At 47.7% G+C, this 24854-nt stretch overlaps 1 protein-coding gene and 1 pseudogene across 2 annotated transcripts in view; one reads left to right on the top strand and one right to left on the bottom strand.

The window, feature by feature from the left end:
• The window catches only part of SLC23A1 (solute carrier family 23 member 1), a 1686654-nt gene that overhangs the window by 254252 nt on the left and 1407548 nt on the right, over nt 1-24854 (top strand). The window lies entirely within an intron of this gene.
• On the bottom strand, nt 11378-11472 carry LOC141135998 (U2 spliceosomal RNA; annotated as a pseudogene).

The following is a 24854-nucleotide window of genomic DNA, read 5'->3' as shown; positions in this document are numbered from 1 at the left end:
GTAAATGTTTACCAGCCCCTTTCTTTTCTGAATGGACACAGTGAGAGATTGGTACAGAACACTCCTGTGTCCATTCATAACTGAAGCTGAGTAACTGTGTGAATGAATGGGAAGCTCTGTACACAGCTCTTCCTGTCCATTCATTCTGTGCAGCTAGGGCTGCAAAGGTGGAGATTGAGGGCTGTCTTCATTTTTCTGTCTCAAAGGTGAAACATCAGAGGTCTGTTTAGATATTTTACCAAAGCCCCCCCCACGGGGCTCTTTAAAAAAGAAAGTAAAAAATAAAATTGTAAAAGAAATAAAAAATAAAAATAAGATTAAATGGTAAAGAAAAAAAAAAAAAAACTACTGACCACAGTGGCAGAACTACCAGGGTCGAAAAGGTTGCACTTACAAGTGGACCCTGGCATTCCACCACCATTGGAGGGCCCCAAGCAGGAAGGGGGCCAGCAGCGGAATATGTGTAAGGGTCCTGCTGCAGGGCCATAATAAAAGGACCTGTGACGAAAGTAAAGGGCCCCGGGATCAGTGGGAAGGACCCCAGCTGGAGGTAAGGGGGACCATTCGTGTTTTCTTACACTGGGACCCAGAAGGTACTAGCTACGCCTCTGACTCAACCCATACTGTGAACACCCACCAGGAACTGTATAGTGGTTTCAATGTTTGAGATCATCATAGATGGTGTGTATGCCAGAGACCAGTTGTTCCTTAGCTGCTGTTCAAGAATGTTGTACCAGAGACCAGTGGTTTTTATATTAGACTGCTGTTGTAAACCCCCAGTGAGAAATAGAGAGAGACTTTAATCTGGGATTTTAGGAGTCATAGCCCTATTCAGGGCATGAGTCATAATTCCTCGCTAGGACTTTGAGAGACCAAACAGGGCTTAAAGCAAGTTTATGCTTTATTTGCTCAGGTTGCTAGTCTTTACCAATTATTGGATTCTACCTATAAGTACTGTAAATATCTCCTAAACGTGCACTGTTTAGGAGATATTTACTGTACATGCAGCCGGTGACGTCACCGGCGCATACGCTCTGAAGGAATGGCCCGTGCTGTAAGCGGCAGCGCCCATGCACGTGAGTGGTAGTGATGTCATCACGGCACTGGCCACTCACAAAACCGGAGTCCGCGAACCCAGAAGAAAGACCGAGTGAAGATGGGAGCCCTTTCAGCCATGGCAGTGTGGAACTGGAGGGCTTCATTTTCAGGTAAGTTTCACATAATGTGCAAGTATGCAATGCATACTTACACATTATGGCATTACCTTGCAGGTTGCTTGTCCGCAGCGCCATTGTAGCTGAAGAAGGAAGGCAAGAGAAGCATAGTTCCTCTATGGTTTCCTGGGTCTCTGGGGAAGCTATTCGATTGGATGCTTCTCTAGCAACCATATTGGGTCAGGCAGAGCCTATTTAAGGCCCTGACTCTCAGGCTTGAGACGAGGGGGGAAAGGTTCCAGATGGGGAGGGAAAGCATAGGGTTCACAGCTTCTCTGGACCTCTTCCCACTTGGGCACAAGACAGCCAGGCCACATTCTGCCCCTCCTAACAGGCGCTGTCAATTTGACTGAAACCTGCTCTCTACGCGCTGTTGGGTCCCGTTCTAGGTACCTGGTTGGGCTGTCTTCCCACTGGGTTTATTGTGAACTGTCTTTGCATTACTTCAATACAAGTTCTTTACATTGCACTTGAACTGTGTGTGTTTTTGATGCTGCACCATGCTGCACCCCACCTACACATGCACTGCATGTCAGTTGTTTCACATTCAAACACTGAAGTAGCAGAACTAAGAGACTTTATAGATCACCTATCTGCTGCCTATAAAAGTTAGCGACTGCAAAATATACAACCTTCTTAAGGGACATTGAGACTTAAGCTGGCCATACATTATACAATCTTCTTGTTCAATTTCCTTTAGATTAAGGCTTCTTTCACATGGACTGTCCGTTCAGGTCCGCCTGTCAGTTTTTTAGGCGGACCCGAACGGACCCTACATAGACATCTATGGAGCGTCGGATGTCAGCGGTGACATGTCCGCTGAAATCCAACCCGCTCTAATCCGAAAAAGTGTAACGGAGGAAAAACCTACTTTTCCATCCGTTTTCGGATCGGATCGGGTGACGACGGACTCTACGGTCCGTCGTCACCCGATCCCCCATAGGGGAGAGCGGCGCTCTGACAGGTCCGTCGCTGTCATTTTCCTGCTCAGCGGGGATCGGTGGAGCGATCCCCGCTGAGCAATCGGATGTTCACGGGGCGGATCATCACTGATCCGCCCCATGTGAAAGAGCCCTTACCCTCATCTACAGTATGTAGTGTAAGGACCTGTGTGATTGCATAAAAATTGAAAGTGTTTAGGTCTGACTTCATGTTATTATACGGTTTTGGTAAATATAAAAAAAATTGTACAAGACAATTGTATAATGTATGGCCAGCCTAAAGCTGTATAATTTTCCTTTAGATTTACCAAAAAACATATAATATAAGGTCAGACCTAAACAACACTTTCAATTTGTATCCAATCAGAAAACTGTACAGGAATTGTACAAGACAATTGTATACTGTATGGACAGCCTAAAACTGTGATAACCTCTTTAGCAGAACTAGGACTAAAGTCTTGAATCAACAAAGAGGTTTCTTAGTGCAAAATATTAACCACTTGACCACCGGAAAGTTTTCCCCTTTTCATGACTTTAATCGGCAATTGCTCAGTCATTAAACACTGTACGCAAATGAAATTTAAATTATTTTTTTTGACACAAATAGAGCTTTTGGTGGTAATTGATCACCACTGGGTTTTTAATTTTCAATATAAACAAATAAATACCAAACATTTTGAAAAAAATATATTTTCTGTTATCAAACATATCCAATAAAATCAAATTTAGATGAAAATGTATTCTGCTACATGTTTTTGGTTAAAAAAAAAAATCCCAGACCTCATTCACCAAGCGAAAGACACCCCCTCCAAATTTGGGAAAATATGGTCTTGCTGGCTACACTTCGTCACAACCAACGAATACAAACAACTCATGAATTGTAACATATTGTAACATTGAAGAGCTGCGGCGGGAGAGAAGGGTCCTTCACGCTACGAGAACTCAGATCCCCCCCCCCACCCCCACCCTTCCCTAAAATATTCATAGCCACTCCCTCTGATCCCTTACATACTTCCCCCTCCTTTCTTATTTTTTTGCTTCTCACAATGCAATTTATTAAACTATAACAGCAATCATGCATAGTATGACCAGACAGTCTCTGATAGATACAGAGAGAACAGAGACTTAGCAATCACTAAGATGTGCTAGTCTCAAGACAAAACAAACACAGCCTTGTTCACACACCAGAAACATCAGATCAATGTATCTAGTGACCGTATGTTTATTGTCTTGTTAATTGCACTACGTAACAACTGACCTATTTTAAATGATCACATTTCTGTATTGCACTGTTTATTACAGTGGCTGCACCCACAAATATGCTTTCTAATGTCTTGTCTTTATCCGACAAAATAAAAATTCTTTAAAAAAAATAATTTTTTAAAAATCCCAGTAAGTGTATATTTTACAATATGTTTACTTTTTTTTTTTTTTTTTACACAACGTCAGTTTAATGAGATATTTCTCACACATGCCATGGGTATATGTGGAATTACATCCACACACATTCTGCTACTTCTCACGAGCATGAGGATATGTGAGAGACTTTTTGGCAGTCTAGCATACTTGCTAACAGTCCCTGATTTTCCCGGGACATTCACGATTTTCAGCCCTTTGTCCCGGGTTTAGGCCGTCCCAGCAAGTTTCCCGAAAAATCAGTTTTGTCCCGGGCACGGGCCGACCAGGCTGGAGTGTCTGTTCCCCCTTAAAAAAAAATTCACTGCTCCGCTGTTACCTGGCGTCGCTATAGGGGGCGATTGCCGCACCTAAATTATGCCTTGCCCACCTGTGTGCCCCGCTGCTAAATTAGCATAGTTGCCATAGCTACTCCCTGTGCTGCCGGTGTTCTGCCGAGAAAGTTCCCCTATAAGGACCCCCCTATAAGGACCCCCCTATACCGCGCAGGCGCAGGGCTTGCACAGTAGGAGCAGGGGGAAATAGCCAAAGCCGAATACAATAGAAATCAGCTGTAAAAGGGCCCCTCGCGGGCTCGCTACGCTCGCCACGCTTCGGGCACGGCCTCGCTTCGCTTGGCACTTTTTTATTCTCCCTCTAGGTCCACTTGGATGGTGGTGCTTCAACCTGGACCCAGGGCGCAGGCGCTGTGTACAGCTGATTGAAGTTTTTCATCTTCGGCTATTTTCGGTGGCTCCTAGTCGTTCGTACTGCACAAGCGCTGCGCCTGCGCAATACAGGGGGGTCCTTATTCGCCGGGGGAACTTTCTCGGCAAAACACCGGGTGGGTTTACAATCACAGGTCCCTAGATGAGCAGCGTAGCAACCAATAGAATTGCTCATCTAGGTGGGAGGGCGGAGCTACTGATTAGGTTACTCCACCTCCCGCTGCCTCTTTAGCCAATCTGTACACCTCTGTAACCCATCCCTTCCACAGCCCGCCACATTTGACAGAAGAGAAGTGGCTGGAGCCGAGCGGGCGGGGGGAGGAAGAGACACTTGGACCTGCTTCTACTAGAAGGTATGGCACCATTCTCGTCATGGAGTGCACACAGGACTCTGGCAAAAAGCACTGCAGAAACAGCTGAAGATGATCGCTAACACTGTCTGTGTCACACACACAGTCTAAGCAGCAGCTCACCCGTCCTGTATGCAGATCAGCCAGTGCTCACACTGCTAAGGAAATGATTCCTCTCACTCTTCTCTTTATTTACACTGCACACAGGAGGGGTGAGCACACAGATAATGATTAGACTTCTGGAAAATGTTGCAATCTGAATTACATATGAGTGTGAAAGTGTTCCTGATGATTTGCAACTGTTTCTAAAGAGGGGTCTCCGCTGGGGACTCCTGATGTGAGGGGGGGCTCTGCTGGGGACTCCTGATGTAAAGGGGGGCTCCGCTGGGGACTCCTGATGTGAGGGGGGGCTCCACTGGGGACTCCTGATGTGAGGGGGGGCTCCGCTGGGGACACCTGGTGTGAGGGGGGCTCCGCTGGGGACACCTGATGTGAGGGGGGATCCCCTGGGGACTCCTAACGTAAAGGGGGGCTCCGCTGGGCCTGATGTAAAGGGGGGGCTCCGCTGGGGACTCCTGATGTGAGGGGTGGCTCCGCTGGGGCCACAATAAATTATGAACCTTGAATGAACATTTAAGTATGATAAAACATATACAACATGATACCACATGTACAGAACAAAGTGTTATTCCCAGCTGTTCGCTGTGTTGTGCGTTTGCGTCAGGAATTGTCTGAATGATTAATTTTATTGAGTATTTTTCACCAATCGAATTTCCTTAAAACTACAGATCGAACAATATGAATAAAGACTAAATATTAAAAGAATTTAATATTTTTTCACTAGACATGTATTCACAATAAATAGTTAATTTGTGGATGGACATAGACAACAATCTTACATAAAATAACAAATTATATGCAACACTTGCTAATGTGTTTTGCTATGCAATATGAATGGAATGAAAGGATTCATTTCTCCTGTGGACAAAATAATCATGTGTGTATATATAATTAACTATCAGACAATAGTCTGCATTTTACAAAGACAACAGTTACTACCCTGCAGAAAGAGTAATGCCTCGTACACACAATCGGACTTTCCAACAACAAAACCATGGAATTTTGTCTGATGAGTGTTGGCTCAAACTTGTCTTGCATACACACGGTCACACAAATGTTTTTTTTAATGAAAATGTATACTTTATTTTGCAAGAAAATATACAAAAAACAAGTACTTAAACAGGGTACATTCCAATCTGTACTGCGACGCAGCGCATAAATACACTACATAACAATACATTGCCAAGCATACAAATAAATTACATTCATCCTGCGGTATGATGCCTAATGTGTTGTGCAGAGTAATAGTACCCCGAAACATCACTTCATGCATGACGCCGCATTACCCTGAAAGCATTACTTCACAAACATGTCACAAAAGTCAGGTCATACAGTCTAATAACATTCAAATGGGCAACGGGTGTGTTGGGGGGGGGGGGGGGTGGAGAAGGTGGGGTAGGGGAGGGAGAAAAGAATTCACAGGCCCGAAGCTTTATTTGAACTGCCAAAGGACACACGGGGGAGAGGGGGGGAGGGGAAATCTTCAGACCTCCTCTTCCTCCTTGAAGTTCATCAAGTGGTAGTCTCTGAGCAGACTGTGGACCAGTCTGCGACAGTCCTCGATGGAATCCTCTCCCGCTGGTGGAAGAGGCGCTTTCTGGCGCACCACAAAGCGTCCTTAAAGCAACACAGCACCCGCCAGGCACCGTCAATGTCCTCCTGTGAATGAGTTCCACAGAAGAGTTTGTTCAACACACCAAAGTGTGTGATAGCAGTCTGTGGTACAAAGTCTTTGAGTTCAAGTTCCAAGGCCCTCAACAGGTCCTGTGCAAAGGGGCACTCCCAGAAAACATGCAGAGCAGTTTCCTCCTGGATGATGCAAAAGGGGCAGTGCCTGTATCTGCACAGGTTTCTGGCATGCATGAATGTCCTGAGTGGCAACCCCCCTTGGATTGCCATCCATGCCAGATCTTTGTGCCTGTTGGTGAGTCTCTTTGAAGAAGCGTTCCTCCAGACCACTTTACAAGTGGCTGAAGGGAGGCCTGCAACAGTCTCAACAATGTCCGATGCTCTAATCAACTTGTGGATAGTTTTTGGCTTCCACAAGTCGGGCTTCACTCCATGTACCCCAGCTCCTTAATAAACTTAAAGGTGTCCAAGTAGTACCAAGGGGTGTCCCAGTTGTAGGGGATGGAGCTGTCCCATTTGTCCCATCCAAGGGTCCTCCAAAGAGGCAGGAAAAAACAGGACATGGAGTTACCACCAGAGTCCACAGTTCTCTCAACCAATGTCCTGCGGATGCAGTTATACAAGCAAAGCACACCCTCAGTAGGGTAGCGATGTCGGGCATGCCCTTACCGCCCTTGAGGGGTTCCTTGAACATAACTGCTCGCTTCACTCTGTCCATTGTGGAGCTCCAGATGAAGTGAAACACCGCCCTGGTGATGGCCTTGCAGGTGTTAACCCGGGGGGGCCAGGCCTGGGAGAGGCACTGCAACACAGGGAGGATCTTGCTGCGGAGTACCAGTGTTTTACCTTCGATGGTGAGTTCTCTGAGGCTCCAAAGTCCAAACTTCTGTCGCATCTTTGACAGTCTTTCCACCCAGGACTTCAGGGCTGCGCCCTCAGCTCCGAACCAGACCCCAAGGATTTTGATGAAGTCCGTCTTGATGCTGAAAGGAATGGGTGCAGAAGAAGGCAGGAACCACTTTCCAAAGAGCATGACTTCTGACTTCCCGCAGTTGACCTTTGCCCCTGAAGCTTGGCCAAAGTCCTCACAGGTCTGGGCGAGTGTGTCGATGGAGTGCCGATCAGCACAGAACACCGTCACGTTGTCCATGTAGAGTGAGCACTTGACCTCCCGTCTGTCCGGTCCTGGTGCAGTGATCCCTCTGAGCTCTGGGTTCCGTCTGATGCTTCGGGCGAAGAGCTCTATACAACAAACAAAAAAGCAGAGGTGAGAGAGGACAGCCTTGTCTGACCCCAGACAAGATTGGAAAGGGGTCAGTTTTCCAGCCATTTACCAGCACCAAACTAGAAATGTCAGTGTACATTATATCCACATACGAACAAAACATTTCCCCAAGACCAAACCTGCGCAGAGCTCTGCACATAAACTCGTGGGAGACATGGTCAAAGGCCTTCTCCTGGTTAAGACTGACCAGGGCCGCGTGCACACGGCGGCCATGAATGTACTGGACCGTGTCCAAGCGCAAGGCTGTCCGCAATCCTGTGACCAGGAATGCCGCAAGTCTGATCCGGGTGGATGATCTGTCCGATGACAGACTTTAGCCTGTTGGCCAGGACCTTGGCGAGGATTTTGTAGTCCACATTCAGAAGAGAGATCGGGCGCCAATTTTTAAGATCCTATCTCTCCCCCTTCCGTTTATACAAAATCGTGATTATCCCCTCCCTCAGTGACAGAGGCATTCTGCCCTCCACCACCATCTCCTCATACAGCTCGAGCAGGTGCGGGCCCACGAGATCCCACAGTGCTACATAGAGCTCAACTGGAAGACCATCGCAGCCCGGGGTCCTGCCTCGCCTAAAGGATTTAGCGGCAGAGTGCAGCTCCTCCAACACCGAGGGGGCATTGACGGTTGATGAACCTGCAGGATCAATTTGGTTAGAGATACCTGACAGGAACCTGTCGGCCGCCTGTGTGTCCGTATCTTTCGGGGAGTAGAGGTTGGTGTAGTAGTCGCTGACCACTTGCATCACAGCCTTCTTCCCCTTCTGGAGTGTTCCAGTCTCGTCACGCAGCTCTGACAAGGGTGTGTGTCCTGAGTGAAGTTTCCTGAAAAAGAAAGAATTACATTTCTCACCTTTCTCAAGATTCTCCACCTTGGCACAGAAGACAATGTACCTGGAATCTTCCTCGAAGTGCCCTTTCAGGCTCTTCTTGGTGTCCTCCAGGTCCTGCCTAACATCCCAGCCACAGTGATGAAGGTCCTGCAGGGACTGCAACTGACGCTGCAGTCTCCTAAGTTCTCTCCTCCTGGCACACACACGCTGGCGTCCCCTTGCCTGAAAGAAGCTATGCAGCTTCACCTTCACAAACTCCCACCAATCACTTACCCTTCCGAAGAATCTCTTTTCCTCCGTCCAGGTGGCATAGGCCTTCCGGAGTTCCCCCATCAATTCCTTGTTTTCCAGCAGGGTGCTATTCAGCTTCCAGGAACCCGATCCATGGGCGAAGCCCTCGCCCAGGTCACCCCGAAAGTGAATAGCCCTGTGGTCAGAGAAAAAGCAGGGGACCATGGAGAACTCACGATGCTTGACTGTTCTTGAAGTGAGCACGAAGTCAATCCTGGAACGCACAGATCCATCGGGTCGGCACCACGAATAGTTCACGGTCCCTTTCCCTATGGATCCCACGGCGTCCTGCAAGGAGGCCTCCGAGATCATCTCCTTGAGCAGCCTAGAAGTAGCATCAAGTTTTGCGTATATGCTGGAGCTGCGCCCATCCTCCTCGATCGGACAGTTAAAATCACCGCCGATCACTACTGTTCTGGTGGTGACGAGTTGGGTCCGGAGGGTCTGGAAAAGTTCCAGCCGCGCATTCTTGTCTGGGGGGGGCGTACACGTTGATGAGCCAAACTGGCTCTTCCATCCACGAGCCATCTATGACCAAAAGACGGCCACAGACTAGCTCATAGATAGAGTCAACCGTGAAGCACCCACCCCTGACCAAAATGGCTACTCCTGCAGACTTGCAATCGCCACCCCCGGACCAGTAGGAGGGACCAAGGGTCCACTGGGAGGACAGATGAGTGTACCTCCTCAAGGGAGGAAGGGCGCACTCCTGAAGCATGTAGACATCACTCTGCTGACTTGAAAGAAAGGTCAGGACCGCTTGCCTTCTAGATGTATCCTTGATACTCCTTACATTAATGGAAAAGATTGAGATCTCAGCCATAATGAAAAAGGGTATGAGGGTCTAGTTAACAAGGGTCCGAACTTACCTCCCCGGAGGGGGGGGTGGCTCTTCCATTACGTCTTCTGCCTGTCCTGTGTTCTGGGCCAGGCCCAGCTTCTCAAGGACAGACTCCATCATCTGCTGGCTGATGTGGACGTTGGGGGGGAGGTCATGCTCGGGGTCGACCACGATCTCCTCCCTTTCCTCCTCCTCCCCTGCAGACTCTAGGTCCTCCACTACTTGCTCTGGTCCATCGCTGTTGCGCTGGACCCCGTTGGGCCGTTTGGTGGAGGTGGCGGGTTACCCGCTGTTGGGCTCTCTGGTTTCCATTTCCGGCTACAGCTTCCTGTTGGGCCACTGATGGGGGTGGAGGGAGGTGGGAGGGTGGGGAAGTCCTCCAGGGAGGACAGGTTTGGGGGGGAGGGGTGGGGAGGGGCTCCTCCGGCACAAAGGGGGTGGGTGGGGGTGTGCTGGAGGTAGAGGGTGGGGCTGGGGCAGAGGGTGGGGCAGGGGCAGGGGGGGCAGGAGTGGACTTACCTGTGGCCTTTCGAGGTTCCTTTGGATTCTTTGGTTTTTCCGGCAGCTTCCTCCCGGTGCTGGAGGGTGGTTTACCCTGGCTCAGGACTCCAGCGTAGGTCTGGGTCCTCTGGGGGCAGTGTCTGAAGACATGCTCTGCCAATCCGCAAAGGTTGCAGGCTTTGGACCTCGGACAGTCCTTGGTCTCGTGGCCTGTAACCCTACAGAACCTGCAAGCAAGCTCTGTACAATCCTTACCTATGTGTCCCGGCTGCCCACACTTGTTACAGTTGTAGGGTATGCCGGGGTAGAAAAGGATTCCTGCGGATGATACCAGGGAGAAGAAAGGCTGCAGGTGCTGGATGTCCCCCGAAGGGTCTTTCCTCAGTTTGCAGAGCACAGACCAGTTACCTATCCAGAAGCCGTTGGCATCGAAGATTTGGATCGGGTCCTTCACCACGGTGCAGAACCTTTGGAGGTAGGTGGCTATGTCCTTTCCACTGGTATGGGGGTTCCTCATGGCCACGGTCACCCGCTTTTCGTCCCGTGTTATGGGGCAGTTCGCAGTGAACTTCCGGAAAGGGGATTCAGGGCCACTGGTCTTCACCATCTCCCAGTATCTTCTGCAGACCTGAAATGACACAAAAGTTATAAAGAATATACCTCTTGTGAAGGCCTGCACAGAAAGCGTCTCCGCTTTGCTGAACCCCTGTTCCAGAATCATCTTCTTTCCGAAGATCTCCGGGGTCATTTCAGGGACTCTTCCGTCCACCTCCTTCAGCTGCAGCACGACCGTCTGCTTCATCCAAGGCTCCAGTGCTGGGAGCCCGTCTGCAGGCTGGTCTGGCTTGGCTGGTCCTGGTCGGCTGGTGCCGGCCGGGGTAGAGGCGGGGGTTGAGGCAGCGGCATTCCCGGACTCGGAGGAAGTGGCTGGAACGGGGTTCTTCTCCTTGCTGGTCTTCTTGTCGCTCTTCCCCATCGTTAAGGAGTTGGATGTCACTTCAGGTGTTCTTAGGTGGCTTCCTTCTGGTTCCTTGATGTCTTCGCTCTTTTCGTAGCCTTTACAAAGGCTCTAGCATCTACTACCCGGCAGTAGTAATGCGGAGTGGGGAGGAGGGAAGACCACAATCTCGTTCCCTGTGGGGGCTAAGCCTCTAACCCAATAGCAGCAAGTAGGTGAAGCTGAATTTAATCAACGATCCTACCAGACCGAGCAGAGGGTACCCCACAAGGACCAATTGGCTTGGATAGGTGCAAATGGTTCTCAACGTCCTAGCTGTGAAGCAGAGACACCCCTAAGGGCTAAAGTCGATACTACACTTGATCTTAGCCAAAAGGCCGAGAAGCGATCACGGTCACACAAATGTTGGCCAACAATTACGAATGTAGTGATGTACTACATGTACTGCATTGTTTTTCAGCTCTTTGGCGCCACCCTTTGGGCTCCTTCTGCTAATTTAGTGTTAGTAGAAGTTTGGTGAGTGTTGATTTGCGCTTTTCTTTTCGCGTTTTTCATTTAGCGCTTTTCAGTTTGCCATTTTAAAGTTTGTTTCTGAATGGCCGTTCGTCAACCAGACATGTTATGGAATCGGAGGAGATAACCTGTTATTGCTTTGACATTATTTTTTTGGTTGAATAATGATTTGATTTGGTATATTTTTCTATATTTTTGGATGCATAGAATGCACTTTTTGGTTAAGTTCTATTGGCAGATAGCATGTCTATTTTTTTTTTTTTTTTTAATGCACAATAAAAAAATTGTGGAGAGTAATACTTGGCTATGTGTTTTACTTCAAATGGCAGTTTGGGAGTAGGCAGTTACATTTTTAAAAATACAATGTAAAATTGAGAAGGGACACCAACATACAGTAGTTGTATCTTTGATCTTAAAAACTACGGGATAATGGTGTTGTGGTAACTTGCACAAATAGAAAAAAAAAACATAATAATATTATTCTTTATCACTAGAAAAAAGCCTTTGAAAATTTGTTTGCAATAACTCAATCAGTATCACCAGCAAAGCAGCTTCATTATTATCCCATTAACGGATTGACATCTGCGCTATAGCTGAATGATGGCCACAGCACGGACCAGAATTTCCGGGAGGTCATCATATGTTGGCCTCCCCTGTACACGCGCTGTGATCACCAAGTCACTGAGACTCGGATGATCACCGATCCGAGTAAGGGGTCGGTCCCAGCCCCATACCATGTGATCAGCTGTCAGCCAATGACAGCTGATCACATGATCAAAACAAAAGCTCTGTGATCGTTTTTTTTCTCCTCATGCTGACAGCACGAGGAGAAAAAAAAAAGCTGATCACCAACTTATCTGCATGGGGGGCTTAAGTATTAAACTGCATAAAATGGTACACTACTATAGCGCCAATCAAAAGTTGATTAAAATTTGAAAAAATAAAATAAAATTAAAGAAAAATCCAAAATGGTTATTATTATGGGGGGGTGGGTGGGCGGGGAATCTAAATATCACAAGAAATCAATAATAGATATATCATAACAAGCAATGAATCATAAAAATCAATGTATTCTAATTACCTTTCCAAAATGGCTGCTAATTTACAATGGTTGTTACCAGAGCCCACTAAAATGGCTGCCTTTCAGAAAATGGTGTCTCGTCAGGGTGGAGCTGCGTCTTGGCATCGTTGAAGTGTCAGATGATGAGGCGTGATGATGAGTGTCTCTGGATTGATGGGTGTGTGTGTGGATGAAGTGTCTGGATATGTATGGATGAAGTGTGAAATCTGATAGTGGTTGGGATATTTTAGAAGGAAATTCAGGTTTTAAACTAGCCTATGTGGATACTTTTCCTCTATGTCTGTGTACAGAGGTATATTGGTGGCTGTCCAGTTTGGTAAACATCACCCAAGGCTTCTCCTTTAGCTTAGGTTCACACTGATTGACTGACAGCTGAACTCGCACAACTCTTCATTCCTGCATGTCAGTCCCGACTTCGGAGCAATTTCAGACACATCTGTGCGGGTTTAAATTTGCATGCCATGTGAACCAGGGCTTATTCATTGTTTGAAGATGGTATAATTCTTGCCTTGGAAAGCCAGTTGATGTTTGCTGTTTTCAGGGTTTTTTTACTGGTCGAAGGATCCTCTATTCTATTTAGTGACCATAAAAATAGTTTTATCCTTGGCTTTTAAGTGAGCAAGAAAGTACCTACTCATTGTTCTATTCCCAGTTCTGCAAACAGCTTGTTTACAGACCTCCATCAGGGTGAGAAAAGCACAGGATGTCTCAGGTTGAAAACTTATGCCACGTACACACGACCGGCTTTTCCGTCAGAATAAACTCTGACGGTCTTTCTGACGGAGTTCCGCTGAAACTGTCCTCTGTACACATGATCACACCAAAGTCCGACCGTCTAGAACGCGGTGACGTACACCACATAAGACGGGACTAGAAAAAGGAAGTTCAATAGCTAGTAGCCAATAGCTGCCGTCTCGTACTTGCTTCAGAGCATGCGTCGTTTTTGGTCCGTCGGAACCCCCGGGACTGTGACGTCATAAGGGGCGGGGTCACCGGGTGACATCACCCGGTGACCACACCCCATGCCTATATAAGTCATTGCGCACCTCGCACGCGGCATTACAGAGGGAGAGAGCGTCGTGTCAACATTGGATGAAGAGAAGAGGCAACAAGACGAAGGAGAAGACCGGGCCACCGCTAGCAAAAGAGCGGCAAAAGAGCAGAAGATAGCGGAGGAGCCCGGCAGAAGAACCGGAGAGCGGGAGAAGAACCGGACACTGGGAGAAGAGGCCGGAGAGAGCGGAGAAGTCGGAAGAAGACCTTGAAGTCGAAAGAAGATACCTGGAGCTGCCTAATAAATTACTTTAAAAACCTAGTGTGTTTTTTTTATTGACACTTTTTCCCCCAGGTGAATGGGTAGGGGTACGATGTACCCCATACTCATTCACATAGGGTGGGGGGCCGGGATCTGGGGGCCCCCTTATTAAAGAGGGCTCCCGGATTCCGATAAGCCCTCCGCCCGCAGACCCCGACAACCAACGGCCAGAGTTGTCGGGAAGAGGCCCTTGTCCTCATCAGCATGGGGACAAGGTACTTTGGGGTGGGGGGGCCGCAGGATTTTGGGGGGACCCCCATGCCGCTTTTCTCGGTGTAGGGGATTTCCCTTAAAAACCATACCAGACCTAAGGGCCTGGTATGCCCCTGGAGGGGAACCCATGCCGGTTTTTTATTTAAAATTTGGCACGGCATTCCCCCTTATGATTCATACCAGACACCTGTCAACAATGCTTGTCGCTCATCGCAAAAGGAAAAAACACAGTTTTCCTTTCCCGATGAGCGAGCCAGCTCGGCACTGGCTCCCGCGACGGAGCTCGCAGGTGTCAAATCTCGCTGATAACAGAGGCGAGATTGACACAATATCACGGTCACCTACTGTATTTCTAGGTCCGTCAGAATTTTAGAAAGAAAAAGTCCGATGAAGCCCACACTCGATCGGAACGTCCGATGGAATGATTCCATTGGACCTTTTCTGCCGGAAAGTCCGGTCGTGTGTACGCGGCATTAGGTGACTCTTGTCCAGAAATTGACCTTTGTCTCTGGGACTTGTGCAGTCTTAAACATCCATATTATTAAAATTATGAAAATATTTTTATTTCTTCACAATAGTCCTGACATAAAATGTAATTTGGGTCAAATGCTGTAGCTGTTTGAGACAATTACAGAGGCAGACTTTTAAAGAAATAGGGCTTAATTCGGGCTTTGTAAATCTTATTTAAGAAGGATCAGGACTGTGGGTATGGAAGGTTGGTGGTGTAGACACCTGGAAGTAGGTGTAGTCCCCTGGGAGAAAATCAGGTTTCCGATCGATGTGTACATCATATGCCCTGTACACTCGGTCGGACATTCCGACAACAAAATCCATGGATTTTTTCCGACTGATGTTGGCTCAAACTTGTCTTGCATACACACGGTCACACAAAGTTGTCGGAAAATCCGATCGTTCTGAATGCGGTGACATAAAACACGTACATCGGTACTATAAACGGGGCAATAGCCAATAGCTTTCGTCTCTTAATTTATTCGGAGCATGCACTTTGTCTGTCGGATTTGTCTACACACAATCAGAATTTAAAGGATCGGATTTTGTTGTCGGAAAATTTTATAGCATGCTCTCAAACTTTGTGTGTCAAATTCCGATGGAAAAAGTCCGATGGAGCCCACACACGGTCGGAATTTCCGACAACAAGCTCCGATCGCACATATATTCGGTCAGAAAGTCTGACTGTGTGTACAGGGCATAAGGGTTGTCATCCGTCTGGTGGCAAATGGATCATTCCGAGCACCTTTGGTCTTGGCAGTCTTGACGGGTTTGTCCTGGTAGACTGGTCATCAGTGGTATCCCTGGATCCTCCACGCTGTCCCTTCTCTGGATGTCTCTTATACATCAGACCCTTGGTTTTTCTGACCGGCTCATGAGCATTTAGTCCTGTAAAGGAAAATGGACTCCATGGGAAATAACAAATGCATGTTTCATTAACATAACCTATGAATGAGATCTCCGTGTTAGGCTGGTATCCTGGGCTTTCTCGGAGCCCCCCTGTAGTTCATCATGTGATCAGTCCTTTATCTGACCACTCTGAATGCCAAGACAATATATGAGACCGTAAATTTTACGGTAACCTTTTACCTGTGAGGAATGAATATAAGGCCCCCCCCCCGGGGTATTAATACAACTCATCTAAGGCAATAAAACTACCTTATGCTGATGACTCCTCATTGGTTACCAACATTAAAAAACCTTTAAGCCTCTTGACATCACTAGTGTCTTTAGGATTCGGTCTTCCACTGCAATTACCATCTTCGGCAACTTCTTGAAATTGGGCTGTTTTGAGCAACCTGCTTAAGTCAGAGGAATGAAGTGACCACTGAAAAATAGGACAACAGTTAATATCTAACAATCAAAATCCCCTGGCAGGGACTCCAGATCCTCATTACTGTAACATGGGGATAAAATAGTGTTTGAACATCCATCTCCTATGCCTTCATTTATTGCATTCCTCTGATCTCTGGTAACCTGGCCACTCAGGGATTCTGTGGCCCTTGGTTGGCCACAGGATTTGCCCCTAAAAAATAATTAATATTTTGGGCTGCAAGGCAACTGCTTAACAAATTGACAATCTGAGCTAACTTGGCCTCCATGTTGCTCATGGGCCTATCTGATTCGTGTTGTTGGTTACGATATCTGCGAGTCCTTGGAATTTCTGGCTCAGACTGATTAGACACCTCACAGTCAGAATCACTGTTTCTGTTCTGGCGTGGTGGTCTGGGCCTTGGTTCCACTGGATCTTTAAGAGGATTTTGGGGAGCTCTAGGGTGTGGTGGATCCCTATTTACCTGTGGGGGTCCTCGGTGTAAAGGTTATTGGGTAGAGTGAGGGTTTCCACCCTCAGGGGTAAATCTGGGCCTTTAGGGGTATTCCCTTTAGTTTCCCCTAAACCTTGGGCCCTGTTCCCTTTGAGGATAATCATGACGTGGCCTCTGCTCCCCCCTCCAGACTGGTGGGGTATCCGGTGTCCCCCTGGGGGGGCCAGTGTGGCATATCTGGCACACCTGGCATACCTCAGCATATGTTTTCCTTCTCGTTTCAAAATTTAACAGTTGAGGGGAAATGTGAGTTTCTGCCACAAATTTGGTTACAGGTTCAGGCCTTTCTCTGTACTCACTTGTCTGTTGGATGGAGCACAAATTATCACTCTCTTTTACCAACCATTCATGTGAGCACCCCAACTGGTAGTCCCTCGCTAAACTAATTTTGATGTACGTGGGTAGTGCATCAAAGAACATGAATTTAAATTTGGGGTGATTGTATTCTGGCTCCTTCTCTGCTAGGTGGTAGGTGCTTTTGAGCACAGCCAGAAATACAGTGGGGCTTTGGTGATTGGCACATTTCAGATTATAGGCAGCAGCTCTAGCAGCTGTGATGTGTTTTGTAAGGGCTGAATTCCAGATGACAGTGGTGTTTAATTTCTTGCCAGGAAGTACCGTACACACTTTTTAAAGATTCAAAGAATTTATGGTATTTGGTTTCAAAAACCCACGGCAAGAAATTAATTCTAGACTGGTCATCATCCAGGCCTAAAACTGAAAGGGTGTTTTCAAAGGCCTCAAGATGGTCAGTAATGGACATGGACCCTTTCTTCATAAAAATAGGGAAGGTCCTTTTCAAAAACTTTATGATTTTGGAGGCATCCTGTATATTTTTAGGGGTGTATGTCTTTTTATCTGACCCTTGATGTGACTCATACCTGCATACGCTCCCAACTTTTGAACTTTAGAATGAGGGACAATTGAGGGAGTAAGTGAGCTGTGGCGCGCATAATGGCAAACTGTGGGTGAGGCCAAAGTCTTAATGGTGGGAGAGGCTTAAGGGGTGTGTGTCAGGGAAATCTCCTGGTCACCTTAGATCAGGGGTGCCCAACATGTGGCCTGCCATGTCTTGTTCTGAGATGGCGGGTCAGCAAGCCCAGATCGCGGGTTCCCGACCCGCCATCTCCGAGCATTAGTGCGAAGAATGGAGCTGCCGCTAGAGGAAGCAGAGCCGATGCTTCCTGCATAATGCCGGCTCCTTCACAGGCGGAGTGATACCAAATGTACTCCGTGTCACGGAACGTCCCTCACTCCACTTGAGTGCTTCCGTCAGTATACCACTTCCTTGTAGTCTGGATACAGATATCAGATATTCCAAATGCTTCCAAGCACAAAACAAGGCGACACTTGCTTAGATGCTAACATGAACTGTTTTTATTTAGAATCAAAATTACAAGACTTTATATGCCGTTGGAACCTCCTCTAACAATACAACTGTAACCTAATTAACATGAGCTAATTATCTAATTCTTTATACAGCCTAGGTGACTGCGTCTCTTAGTTCATTGACTATTCAACACACATTACCATAAACATCAACACAGGGTTAATTAGAACAAACAACAATGAGTTGAACACCCTTAGAACCTGTGGTAAGCCAGACTAAACTCATTTACATTAAACACATTATAGCTGACATCAGACAGGTGAGTGGAGTTGATGACATCTCCAACAGTATGACTCAGTCACTATTGCTACTATGGCAAATACAGGGTCCCCAGAGTCTGTGTGTCCTGGGGGACAAGGACCCGAAGCCAAAGTAACAACACCTCAAGGGTACCCCAAATGCCAAGGCCCATAATCTGTAGGCAAGAGGCTCACATTCAGTCCCCTCCAAAAGCCTCTATCCCGGGTGAGTCTGTCACATTTCTCCCCCATCAAAAGTTGACTAACAAGGTCCCAGACCTCCACCTGGTCTGGACATGCGTTAGTCAGGCAGAGTGAACTCACAAAGTCTGTCCGCATGATCTCCTTTCTTGGCTGCAAGGAATAGTTGACCTCAGTAGGTGTGAGGCAGAGGTCATTGACTCTCTGTCCGTCTGTCAGCGCTTCATCTGGGTGGTGTTTACCATTCCATGGCTTGGCCTGTTGCTGGGCAGATGGGCCCACTGTGCCAGTTCCCTGAAGCTGAGAAGAAACTGTAGGTGCTAGGCAGAGGCCAGCAGTGCTCTGCCCTGTTGCCAGCGATTCAGCTGGGAGTAGCATCTCCACTACATCAGCTTGTCGCTGGAGAGAGGGGCCGACTGCCCCGGCTCCCTGGATCTCCACAGTTGTTGCCGGTGCTGGGCAGAGGTTGGTAGCACTCTGCCCTGTTGCCAGCACTTCTGCTGGGGACTCCGCATCCTCTGCTCCGGCTAACCGTTGGGGCAGGAGGCTGGCTTCCTCCACTCCCAAACTGTGTAGCTGCCATTGGGGAGGTGAGCTGGTTGCTTCCTTTTCCATTCCCTCATCTGGCTGCTGGGACGACATATCTATGGTACTGTTTCCCAGGTGCATGGATCTTTGCTGGGGAGGAAAGTCCGCTTCCTCCACCCTGGCCAACTGTTGGGGAGGGACAACACACACCTCCTCTCCCATCTCCCCCTGTATCTGCTGCTGGGAAGTGATTGCCACCTTCTCACCCTGAGCCTCCAAAACTGCCACAGGTGTGGGGCAGAGGTCTTGGACCCTCTGTCCGGTTGCCAGCACTTCTGCTTGGGGTTTGCTAGGTGGTTCCTCCTCTACAGAAACGTCTATTAAATCCCCAGTCTCTGGAACTGATGTCTGGGGATAGAGGTTCACCATCTCCTGTCCATTGAACCCAGAAGATGCTATCAGTGCTGCGCAGAGGTTTGCAGAGCTCTGCCCTGTTGTCAGCACTTCAGGTTTGGGGACAGCAATCTTCAGATTTTCCACTGCCGATTCTCTGGCATGCTGCTGAATGTGTTCTAGCAGTTTCCTGTATGCCCTTTCCAGATGTTGTTCTTTCCTTAGCAAATGGTCCAGATCAGGTTTAAGCTCTGAAACCCCTGCAAGAACGAGCATAACCTCTCCATAATCTCGCAGGTCCTCAAGGGTAGGTTCCCCTTCATCGCCAAACACAAAACGATCTGTAAGGCTCTCCCACAGCAGTCCAGGGCCGCCAAAGTCATATCCCTCCGGAGAGCATTCTGTTGTCTCCCCTAAATATCCCTGTTCTGCATGCCATTGCAGAGCCAGATAACGATTGTCCAGCTCTATCTCCTGCTGGACCAGCCTGTCCATCTCAGTCACCCATTGCTCCTGGGGCTGCTCTCCCAGGAATGCCATCCGCAATGCCTGTTGGTCACTGGCCCATTGCTCTTGGGTCGGAAAGCACTTGCCCTGTTTTATACCAGCAAGCTGGAGGGCTCCAATCCAGAGCTCCACCCGAATCTGCTGCCTGAGCTCCAGGTATTCAACCTCAGACACAGTCCTGGTGTATGTTGAAAGGATGATCCGCAGCAGCCCCGGGAACTCTGATGCCAGGTCCATATCTCCGCTGGGGTGACTGAAGTCTGCTATCCTGATCTTGGATCCAGGTGGAGGTTTAGATTTACCAGACTGCCGGTAGCTTCACACTGCTTGCCACCAATGTCACGGAACGTCCCTCACTCCACTTGAGTGCTTCCGTCAGTATACCACTTCCTTGTAGTCTGGATACAGATATCAGATATTCCAAATGCTTCCAAGCACAAAACAAGGCGACACTTGCTTAGATGCTAACATGAACTGTTTTTATTTAGAATCAAAATTACAAGACTTTATATCCCGTTGGAACCTCCTCTAACAATACAACTGTAACCTAATTAACATAAACTAATTATCTAATTCTTTATACAGCCTAGGTGACTGCATCTCCTAGCTCATTGACTATTCAACACACATTACCATAAACATCAACACAGGGTTAATTAGAACAAACAACAATGAGTTGAATACCCTTAGAACCTGTGGTAAGCCAGACTAAATTCATTTACATTAAACACATTATAGCTGACATCAGACAGGTGAGTAGAGTTGATGACATTAGCATCTTCTCACAGTATGAGTCCCAACAGTATGACTCAGTCACTATTGCTACTATGGCAAATACAGGGTCCCCAGAGTCTGTGTTTCCTGCGGGACAAGGACCCGAAGCCAAAGTAACAACACCTCAAGGGTACCCCAAATACCAAGGCCCATAATCTGTAGGCAAGAGGCTCACATTCAGTCCCCTCCAAAAACCTCCATCCCGGGTGAGTCTGTCACACTCCACCTATGACAGGAAGCATCGGCTCTGCTCTCTACTGCAGCTGCATGCTTCTGTCACAATTATGCTTGGGGAAGGGACACGGGAACCCGCAATCTGGGACAGCAGCCACCAGTATCAGTACCAGCCACCAGTATCAGTACCAGTACCAGCCAGCAGTGCCAGTACCAGCCAGCAATACCAGTACCAACCAGCAGTACCAGTACCAACCAAGAGTACCAGTACCAACAGTACCAGTACCAACCAGTAGTACCAGTCATCAGTACCAGTACCCACCAGCAATACCAGTACCCACCATCCGTACCAGCCAGCAGTATTAACCAGCAGTACCAGCCAGAAGTACCCGCCAGCAGTACCAGTACCCACCATCCGTACCAGTCATCAGTACCAGCCAGCAGTTATAAACCAGCAGTACCAGTACCAGCCAGCAGTACCCGCAAGCAGTACCAATACCAGCCACCAGTATCAGTACCAGCCAGCAGCACCAGTACCAGTACCAGCCAGCAGTACCAGTACCCGCCAGCAGTACTAGTCATCAGTACCAGTACTAGCCAGCAGTACCAGTACCCACCAACAGTACTAGCCAGCAGTAGCAGTCAGCAGTACCCACCAGCAGTACCAGTACCAGCCAGCAGTACCAGTACTAGCCAGCAGTACCAGCCAGCAGTACCAGTACCAGCCAGCAGTACCCTCCAGCAGTACCAGCCAGCAGTACCAGCACCTGTCAGCAGTACTGGTTAGTAGGCAGTTACACCCGCCTATCTGCAATCCGATCTCCTTAAAAAAAAACAGAAGGGGATCTGTCCCCTTCTGTCTGGGTGGATCGGAGGGCCCTTAGGGTAGAGCGGGTTGCATCTGTGTCTGCTCTACATATGCAGAGTGGACACAGGCCTGCCATCCCCCCTTTACGCTCATTGTGGCCCGCGACTGGTTAAAAAGTCGATAAAGTGGCCCTCGCTCCTCAAAAGGTTGGGCACCCCTACCTTGGATCAATCAAGACTCCCAGTCCGTAGCAAGGAAGAAGTTTTATTCATAGGTATCGATACATATGGGTGGAATCCTTACATGCATAGATTCAAGCGAGGAGTCACACCCAATGACCACGGGCTTAGCCTTTAATAGTAGTGAAAAGAGGAAGTTAGAGTTATAAGTCTCTAGGTGTATGCTCATTGGACTTAACTTTATTGTCTGCGTCAGCAAACCTTACAATCTTAGAATATTACCATATATAACAATACATAATATTACTATTATAAGAAAGAAAAACAACGCTTGGGTGTGTGCAGGATATAATCACCAATCACTAATCTTGCAATCCTTCTTAAGTGTCCTTAATTAAGCCTATAAGATCAAGAACAGGCACAAATAGTTCTTGATAATTCTAACATTGCCCTCCTCCTTTTGGCTGTTCTTCATCTGCAGTGGTTTTCAAATACAGTGCTTGTGTCTGACACACTTTCATCCTGGTCATCATCAATCGCAATCGTTTTCCGCAGTTTCCGCTCCAACATCATCACAAGTCTCATCTGAGGCAGGGACTGTCTGATACATAGTTCTTGTCATTGCCATCTCAATCATCTCAATGCAACAACATCCACAGGTTACCAGTACAGCCAACACTATGGCGATGGATCAATCCAGTCCATTTTCCAAACCATCCTTCCAACCAGGATGAAAATGGGTAATTTATTCCGGAGTTCTCGGCCAGTTCATTCGATAATGCGGTGAGGCCCTCAATTGCCCGTGTTACAATTCCACCTGGAGCTGTATTATTGGGAATGAAAGTACAGCACAGGCTTCCAAACATTTTACAAACTCCTCCTCTTTCTGCCATTCTGTTTTGCCAAGCTATAAGTGATGTGGGAGATAGTTGTTCAACTAGACCTTTAACTGCATCTCTATTATAATTTACAAATCTCTGTTGATTGTAATAAATGTAATTTATCCAGTCAACATTCTTATTTATCATACTCCACCAGAAGAACAGAGATTCAAACCCTGCTGCGACTTGGTTCCTGATCTTAAACTCATTCGGCACTCCCCGCGGGACGCCTATCTCATCAATATAGACCTGGGAATCAAAATACGTTTTTGGAGAGGCATCTCTCTGCTCTCGTGGGTGGCTTTCCTTCCACGGGAATTCTGAAGGGAGGCGTATGGACATAGCTAGCTGGACCAAAGCGCAATCCCCTCGGGCATTGGCTGGGATCCTGGCTCTCAGCTTCCTGTCACCACACAACCACCAAACATCAGCCCTCTGGGTATCATGTTCAACCCAGCCACCTTCTTTTGTGACCACTCTATTCCTACAGTAGTCATAGGGTATTTGTCCCAGGTCTGTTCCATTCTCATTCCCCGGGAGTGCAAAACAAGAATAGCTACCAGGATACGCCGTGACAGCTGGGGGTATTTGAGGTCTCTGAACCTGGGGAAACAACAAACTCAAAGTATGACAGGATGTATTAATATTAGGTGTGTAACCCTTTTTGTACAGTTTCAACATGCATTGTAGTCCTTCAAGATCAGTTTGATCATCTAATGGAAAAGGTACTGTAGCCAAGTGAGGCCTGGCTCCAGCACATACCAGGCAATTTTCCCTTTTTAGTGTCCTAGCTGTATACTTCAGCCATTCCAGCCACTCATTCTTATCTTGATATCCTGTCTCCAGAGCAAATCTATCTTCCAAGGTCAGATTATTGAACCTAACCACAGGGCCCATTTGCTCTACTACCGTTTTTGGTGGCCCTTCTTTCTCCTCTTCAATCTGGGGTCCTGTCTCATTTTCCCTTTTAACTGCAAGGAAGAAACCCCCCATGGGATCAGTTCCAGTGACATATAAGCCGATGGCAAACAGTCTCTGGTCCCCTAGTTGGGGTTCTGTCAGTGAGATCAGCAACTGATTACAGTTCTTCTGGGAAGCAACATATAAAATGTCCAGCGCTCAGGCTATTGTTGGAAAACAAAATACAACAAGTATAAAAGGTATAAAAGTTTATGGTTTTTAATGAACCAATAATGAGCCAGTGGTTAGCAATAGTCCAAAGTAACAATATTTACTGCAAAAGAACCAGGTTCAGAGGCTCTGTTTAAAAACAAAAAAGCACACGATAAAAACTATTCAAAAATTACAGACTCTTGGTGATGTTGTAAGTGATCAAATAGACATCAAAAAGGTGACAGAGGCATCAAACAGCAGGAGGTTACCACCGGAGATCCATCTAATGAAAGTATACGGAGACTGCTGTGTAAAGTGTGAAAGCAAACATATGGGCTTAAAGCAGGTGAATGGAGGCAAGGTGGTGGAGATATGTCAAAGTACTCACAGGCAGGTAAGAGGGCTCAGAGCTGCCTCATATGGTGAAGACCTTGGCGCCATGAGGAATAACCGGGCTGAAATAGAAGCGAAGTGGCCGCCGTGTGGAGATGTGTAGCTCCGCCGTGCGGAGAAAAGCCTGGCCGGAGCTGTGTGTGGATGGAGGATGACGTCAGCACAGGGGAGCCGCTGTAGCGTCTGAGAAGTAAAACGGAACCGCTGCTAGGCTGGGACGTGTCTCCACAGAGGTGAAGTCTCATCAGTGAGACCTGGTGACACTGCGCTGAGGTCGGAACTGACACTGAGAGGCCCTCTGACGGGGGAATTGGTGGCGGCAGGCTGATGGAGCTCACATCAGCCTGACCTGCCTGGGGAGATGGCCAACAGTCATATGAAAAAATGGATATTGCAATGGGTAAAAAAAAAAAGATGGGGTAGTGAAGATGGTGGATTTGCAGGAAATGCTTGCTGGTGAAAAAAGCGGCTTCACAAACAAAAAAAAAAAAAAAATGTGAATGGATGAAAAATCGCAGTGAAGAACTCAAGCTGGGGCCTCTGCCATGTAGGGGGGGGGGGAGAGAGGTTGCCTTGACGACGCGTTTCGCGCATGAGCGCTTTGTCATAGTCAAGGAAAATAGGCAACTCGCAGGGTTTAAATAGGTGAGTGGGGATTAAGGGGAGGGGAAAGGGGAGGGGCTTAATGGAAAAAAAAAAAAAAAAAAAAATGAAATAGGCACAGGGAAGAAAC

The sequence above is a fragment of the Aquarana catesbeiana genome, linkage group LG03 (genome assembly GCF_042186555.1).
Source record: "Aquarana catesbeiana isolate 2022-GZ linkage group LG03, ASM4218655v1, whole genome shotgun sequence".
Taxonomy (NCBI): domain Eukaryota; kingdom Metazoa; phylum Chordata; class Amphibia; order Anura; family Ranidae; genus Aquarana; species Aquarana catesbeiana.
This window is presented reverse-complemented; position numbering and strand designations above follow the sequence as displayed.